This window comes from Odocoileus virginianus, chromosome 25 (genome assembly GCF_023699985.2).
Source record: "Odocoileus virginianus isolate 20LAN1187 ecotype Illinois chromosome 25, Ovbor_1.2, whole genome shotgun sequence".
In the NCBI taxonomy this organism is placed as follows: Eukaryota; Metazoa; Chordata; class Mammalia; order Artiodactyla; family Cervidae; genus Odocoileus; species Odocoileus virginianus.
In genome coordinates this window covers 9295979-9303824 of record NC_069698.1, presented here as the reverse complement: position 1 = coordinate 9303824, position 7846 = coordinate 9295979, and the positions used below count along the sequence as shown (strand labels likewise).

General features: G+C 35.0%; 1 protein-coding gene across 1 annotated transcript in view; it reads left to right on the top strand.

Moving 5' to 3' along the window:
* Window positions 1-1503: 1503 nt before the first annotated feature.
* ZPLD1 (zona pellucida like domain containing 1) overlaps window positions 1504-7846 on the top strand; it is a 78548-nt gene continuing 72205 nt past the window's right edge. Inside the window, exon 1 of the mRNA XM_070454951.1 lies at window positions 1504-1646. The gene's annotated coding sequence lies outside the window, so the exon portion shown is untranslated. The remainder of the gene's footprint in view (window positions 1647-7846) is intronic.

Here is a 7846-nt window from a genome sequence, read left to right as displayed (position 1 = left end):
CATGTTGCATTTTTATTTAACTTTTAAAATAGTAGAAACCATGGCAGAAACCATGGCATTCAAAGTAAAACCTGAAACATTGCTTGAAAACATCTAGTTGAAAAGTTTCATTATAAAGTAAAATAGCCTCCGGAGAATAAAGCTGCAGTTCTGTCAACATAATTAGGAAGGCCTAAAAAGAGGTTTCCTAGAATCGCTTTTATGTTTTTAACCAAAAAAATACAAGGAATTTTATATTGATGGGATTCAAAAAGTTGGTAGATTCATGTACCTCATATTTGCTCATGAGTAGAATAGTATTATAACTATACTTGTTTATGGAGCTGACACCTCCCTGAAAAACATAAACCTGTATTTGTTAAGTTCTTGAAACTCTTTTTCAATACTAAATAGAAGATAGAAGGCACTGTGACAAGCCCCTGGCTATTTTTTTTTTTTTTTAGTAGTTATATTAGCTTTAAATTCACTCACCATTTAGGGAAAGAGGTTGGTTCAGGGGATTTACTAGAAATCTTAAACGGCTGAACTCTTGGATTTTAATCTCAGTTCACAGAAGCTATAGACAACTTGCCTCTATCACAGAGGCAACAGAGAATGTAAATGTTAAGGTACCCTGAGCCAATTGAATCAAGCAAAATTTTATAAAGGTAGCAGCTAGTGGTATTACTGATAAGATAATGTGATTTTTCAGGATAGCCATTATTATTTAATAGCCTATGGAATAATATAAATCTATACAATGCGCTCCAGTCTAGCCCACAGTCATTCCTAAGCACAGTACATGAAGAAAAGCTTTACTCTGATCAGAATATTTCAAAAAACTTTCCCTGTAGCACCCAAGACTCAGGTTCCCACTTTTTACTCAAGGAGAAATATAATAGCTATTGGGGTGAAATACTTAGATGAAGTCCAAACCTATCCCAAGGCTCCAAAGGCTGGTGGAGGCCTCTAATCAAAAGCAGAGAATATGAAGCAGGTTCAGTGTCTAGTTCTTTATTCATAATTGATTCCTGTTGGGTTTTTTGCATTGATGGCTTCTTAGTCATTATTATCCCAATCAAACCAGCTTTCACTATGGTATTCCATATCCCATTTTCATCGCTGCATGAAATATGGTATTGAAAGGACCAGGCATCTTTCACGAAGCACAACAGGACATTGATAACCATGCAGATTAACTCCCCATCCAGTCTCAGGTCTTGTTTCTTACTTTATGATTTTTTTTCTAGACCAGCAGACTTTCCCTCATCAGGCTGACGATGGCTCGCTTCTTGCATACCACTCGAGACTTCTCTATAGTATAAAATAGAAGATCAAAAGCAGGTAGAAAAAAAGAGGGAATGAAATGAAAATTGAAAGAGATATAGCTGGAAGGAGACAAAAGTTTATAAAAGATGAGCTCAAGTTTCATGTTGGTGATGATTAGTCTTATAAAACCTTCTGGGGCCTGTGGAAACATTTGCTTGTCTAAAATCCAGTTTTTTGTTTTTTGTTTTAGACTTCTCATAATGAGCAGCTCATCTCCCATTTGAAGGATACAGTCTTTTCTGAGTAAGTGTGGTAGGGCCAGGGATTTGAGCACTCAGCCACACGCCACGGAGCCAGGCACATGGAAAACAGCTGATTCCACAGATCCGAGGACTTGGGTAAGTGCCCAGCACTTAAGCCGCCTAATGTGACAGCAAATGTTCTTTAGTAAGCATGGAAAATTCATTTTAATTTAATAGTGTTTTATGATACAAGGAAGCCTCTAGTAAAACTCTTCTGATAGTGTGATTCCAGGGATGGGTAGAAGCTGGACTGGGAATTAAATGTACCAAAAGGAAAAACATCTTCCCATATTTGGGAGCAGAAATATAGAAACAAAACTTTATTTTGTGAACTGTAGTCCCATTCATCCGAAATATTTTGATTAAATTTGTAGAAAGAACTGACCCTTTAGGAAACTTCTTTGATTCTAACATTAGAGCTTCAGGTCAAATGTTGGACAGGTTTTGCCACACCATTGTATTCCAGGCTTGAGTCCCATCCATGGTCCACCAACAATTGGCTTCAGCCCACAGATGTTCCATTAATAGAAACAGGCAGGCAATTTATATTTGAGATTTCTTATCTGAGTTCTATCATACCATAAAATGTTGGCTGAATATGGCATCATCTCTCATTACAAAGATGATATGATAGTTTAAAATAATTATGATCTATTTTTTTTAATGAAAATTATTTTAAAGATGAACCTGGTATTGTTAGAATTGACATGGAGTCTCACATAACCTGGGAAAAGTCATCCGTGACTTAGAGGGAATGTTGTGATTTCCATTTCTTGGGTGATCTCTAAGGCTCCTCCTTTCCAAGATCGCCTTTGGTAAAACCAGTTATTTGGGGTGTTAAGAAAGAGAACTTACTTCTTAGATTCCAGTGTTGGAGATAATAACCTTTTTGGTTTTTAGGAGTGTGACATTATTTGTTTTGCTACTCTAAATTGGTTTCTCACAATTCATTTTAAGGGCCAAAGGAAAACAATTCTAAACTGTCTGTTTAAATAAACTTGGTAGCAAAACAAAGGAGTTGATTTTAGTTAAAACCTTAATATTTCTTTTAAAACACAATAAAAAATGCTTTTTTATTATGCTTTCTTATGAGGCACGTATCATAACTATTATTTGAACCATTGCTCCCAGTTATACATTTTTTAATGGCCCTAAATGAATTTTGATTTTTCTTCACTGATTGTTATAATGGTTAGAAGAATATAAAAGTCTCAAAATATGCTGTATGTCCATTTTCTTTAGAGATTTTCAGAAATGTCCTAAAAATCAAATACAGTCATCATTCAGTTCAGTTCAGTTGCTCAGTTGTTATCTGACTCTTTGTGACCCCATGGACTACAGGATACCAGGCTTCAGTTAAAAGTCATATAATGTAGTAGCGAGATCATGTAAAATATTAAAACAAATTCTACATTCCTTTTGAGACATTTAAAACTTTTGCCCCCTCTTTAAAAAAGGTCTATAATAATGTGAGAAGATAATAAAAATTGAATTTTTCTGCAAGGAAATCTTATTTTAAAGGTAACTTTTGAACTATGAGCAGATGCTTAGACTATTATCTATTTAGTTCAGGCATCAAAGAGAATTACTGACAATTTATGCTTCTATAGCTTTTTCAAGAGCTTGAATAGTGTTAATTTCATTAGGAGAGAATGATAATCTTTTGCATCATTTAATCACCTATTAGCAGTATTGCTTGCAATGAATTCAACTTTTTGGTTAATTTACCAAATTCATGTGCTTTTTCTTTTCCTGTATTTAAGCTGGAATGTAGACTGAGTCAAGACTAAAAATTAAACTTGATCTGGATTGTTATGTTTTGTCTTCATTACAAAATGGTATACCTGGAAACCAGGCGTAACAGCTTCACTAAGATATGCTAAAGTTAATATTAGCCTGAGTTTACAGGTTCAGAGTCATTGATGATTATTATTAGATATCTTGTTATTTGACTTCAAGTGGGGAAGTATAGGAATTTCAAACTCTCAAGACTTCAGTGATGAGGTTAAAAAAAAAAGGTATACCTCAAAATAGTAAATGATCAGTTCCCTAGTTCAGTAATAGTTTTACAAATATTTTAAAAGCATCGTAGTAAGTATTTGGTGGCAAAGAACCCACTTGCCAGTTCAGGGGATATAAGAGACTAGGGTTCGATTTCTGGGTCAGGAAGATCCCTTGGAGGAGGAAATGGCAACCCACTCCAGTATTTTTGCCTGGAGAATCCCATCGACAGAGTTGCCTGGTGGGCTGCAGTCCATGGGGTCACAAAGAGTCCGACATGGCTGAAGCCACTTCACACACAATGGCCTTTACCAAGGTTTACAGAGAAAAATATGTTATTGAGAAAACAGTATTGGCTGAAAGAAATCCCCTTAGAAATGTACAGTGTCCTATTTCATAGATTTACATGTTGTGTGTATGATATCCACATACTAATTGTTTAAAGCAGGATCTCTAAACTCTGTGAAGGGCAGACAGTGGCTATTTTAGTCTTTTTGTTCTCAGTCATGGCTCCTCAAATTTGATATTGTAGCCTTAGAAAAATACATACACAAGTGAGTGTAGTGATTTTTCAATAACGTTTCATTTGCAGACAATGGATTTTTTTTTTTTTTTTTTTGGCCAAATGGCACATTGGCTTGGATGTTAGTTCCTTGATCAGGGATCAAACTCTTGCCTCCTGCAGTGGAAGCACAATCTTAACTACTGGGCAACCAGGGAATTCCAGAGACTAGAATTTTTAAATTTCATATAATTTTGGCTTTTCGTGAAATGAAAGAAATGAAGGATTTTTTCAATTATTTAAAAATATGAAAACTGCTTTTGTTCACGACACATAGGAAAATAGAGGATGGGTAGAATTCAGCCTACTGTTTACTGAGTTTACTGAGCCCTGGTTTAAAGTATTAATTTTCTAGAATTCACAGTAGGCTATATGTACTAGTACTTCAAGAAATATGAAAACCAAAATTAGATACATGTATATTTATGGGCTTTTTTAAAGTGACAAAGTCATATAGAGAACCAACTCAGCAAAGTTAAATTTAGATTAATATGACATTTTGTTATTTCTATTGCTGTGTATGTGAAAAATTCAGATATTGAATACGTAAGATATTTTTACTTGGTTAAAAGGAAACTGAGACCAAATGAAAATGTCAGTGGCTTCCCCCCCCCCCCCCCCCCCCCCCCGCCCAGTGGCTTTATTTGTTATGTTAAGATTTTCTTTAAAATGAGGTTAACTTTAAACTTTCAATAATATTATAGTCATTTAATATGAAATCACATCATTAGATAGAATAAGAAGGAAGACCATTTATTGTCAAAATGTAAAATTTAAAATATGATATTTGCTCAAATATGCTTATCTAATAAATAGCCAGTGTTCATGTAACTGCACTGTCTCTTAGTGAAACATACCATCATTAAACCACTGAATGAAAATCTTTTGTACATTACATGAATTGTACTTTCAAATTAAGCTATTTTTCTCTAGGTAAGATATACTATGGAATTGGAAAGAAAAAACTCATGGCTAACTTTTCTTTCTGTTTCAAATGTAATTAATAATACTTTGGATATAAGAAATTAAAATATTTGATAGTTTTTAAAATACTAATCTCCTAGAAATTTTAGATCATTATCACAGAATACATTTTTAAAACTTACCTTTATTTGTGTACCATGTATATTTGTGCTCATATGGTTGAATTCTGGCACAGCAACTCTATTTAAGAACTTATTTTGAATAAGTATTTAAAATTAAAGTATGTATATCTGCATTTTAAAATTCCTTACTTTATCAATTCTATCATAGAAATGTGTTCCGTCAATGATAGTGGAGTGAAAGGAGACTTAGGAAGGGACTATAATTAACTTTGGTGGGTTTTAGTTTGTAATAATTTAAAAGCTTGGAAATATTATATACAAGACATAAGGTATTAGATGAACATTTTTTTTAAAGTGAAGTAATTAACTAAAGCTATTTAGAGAACATAAAAATACTAGCTGAGTGTTAAAAAAAAAAACAAAACCTGGAATCAGGTAACTAGATTCAATCAATTTTTACTCTGAGTTTTATATACCTAGGTGTAATTTCAAATCAGAGTTCTAGACCTAAAATCTCATTTTTTAAAAATTCAGTTCAGTTGCTGAGTCGTGTCCAACTGTTTGAGACCACATGGGCTTAAGCAGTCCAGGCTTCCCTGTCCATCACCAACTCCCGGAGCTTACTCAAACTCATGTCCATTGAGTCGATGGTGCCATCCAGCCATCTCATCCTCTGTTGTCCCCTTCTCCTCTCACCTTCAATCTTTCCCAGCATCAGGATCTTATCTAAAGAGTCAGTTCTTCACATCAGGTGGCCAAAGTATTGGAGTTTCAGCTTCAGCATCAGTCCTTCCAATGAATATTTAGGACTGATTTCCTTTAGGATGGACTGATTGGATCTCCTTGCTGTCCAAGGGACTCTCAAGAGTCTTCACCAACACCACAGTTCAAAAGCATCAATTCTTCACTGCTTAGCTTTCTTTGAGTCCAACTCTCACATCCATACACGACTACTGGAAAAACCATAGCTTTGACTAGATGGACCTTTGTTGGCTAAGTAATGTCTCTGCTTTTTAATATGTTGTCTAGGTTGGTCATAACTTTCCTTCCAAGGAGCCAGCATCTTTTAATTTCATGGCTTCAGTCACCATCTGCAGTGATTTTGGAGCCCCCTAAAATAAAATCTGTCACTGTTTCCATTGCTTCCCCATCTATTTTCCATGAGGTGATGGGACCAGATGCCACGATCTTAGTTTTCTGAATGTTGAATTTTAAGCCAACTTTTTCACTCTCTTCTTTCACTTTCATCAAGAGACTCTGTAGTTCTTCTTCACTTTTTGCCATAAAGGTGGTGTGATCTGCATATCTGAGATTATTGATATTTCTCCCAGCAATCTTGATTCCAGCTTGTGCTTCATCCAGCCCAGCACTTCTCGTGGTGTACTCTGCATATAAGTTAAATAAGCAGGGTGACAATATACAGCCTTGATGTACTCCTTTCCCGATTTGGAACCAGTCTGTTGTTCCATGTCCGGTTCTAACTGTTGCTTCCTGACCTGCATACAAATTTCTCAGGAGGCAGGTCAGGTGGTCTGGTATTCCCATCTCTTTCAGAATTTTCCACAGTTTGCTTTTATCCACACTGTCAAAGGCTTTAGTATAGTCAATAAAGCAGAAATAGATGTTTTTCTGGAACTCTTTGGCTTTTTCTATGATCCAACGCATGTTGGCTATTTGATCTCTGGTTCCCCTGCCTTTTCTAAATGCAGCTTGAACATCTGGAAGTTCACAGTTCACGTACTGTTGAAGCCTGGCTTGGAGAATTTTGAGAATTACTTTGCTAGCGTGTGAGATGAGTGCAATTGTGTGGTAGTTTGAACATTCTTTGCAGTGCCTTTCTTTGATATTTGAATGAAAACTGACCTTTTCCAGTCCTGTGGCCACTGCTGAGTTTTCCAATTTTGCTGGCATATTGAGTGCAGCACTTTCACAGCATCATCTTTTAGGGTTTGAAATACCTCAGCTGGAATTTCATAACCTCCATGAGTTTAATTTAAAAATTAATACCACATCAAAATCAATACAAATAATTTCTAGTGGTGGGTATGTGAATTTGAGGATTTTAATTTAAGTGAAGTTTTGATGAAATTGAAAATTTTAACTTCATTAGTGATGTAATTCTTAAAAATTAAGTATTATCATGGTCAGGATAGATGTTGATATACTTGATTTTCTATATTTTCACAGTGTGTTACTATCAATATCACTTTTGTAACAAGATAATCATTCTTTTAACAAACATATCTTGAGAATCTACAGTGGACCTGGCATTATGCTAAATACTAAATACAAAGATGAATATAGCATTCTTGCCTTTATGAAATTTACAGGTTTATTAGGAAATATCAAAGATGCACATCTGGGATGATTTTGACAGCAGGAGGCATTTGTCAGTGTCTGGGATATGAAGTGGTCATTACTTAAGGGGGAGTTCTGGCAGACAGTTGGTAGAAGCCAGGGATGCCTTTAAACATCCTACAATGCTATTAAAACACCCTGCAACAAAGAATTTATCCAGTCTAAAATGTCAATAGTGCTGGCTTTGATAAACTTTGATCTAAGTGTAACACATGTTTAAAACTATTATAGAATGATGTAAAGACTCTGATGGTCAATTTGATAACTCAACAAGCAAGAACAGTTGTCATGATAGAGGAATATTTTGAAAAAAGACCTGTGTTTGAGCT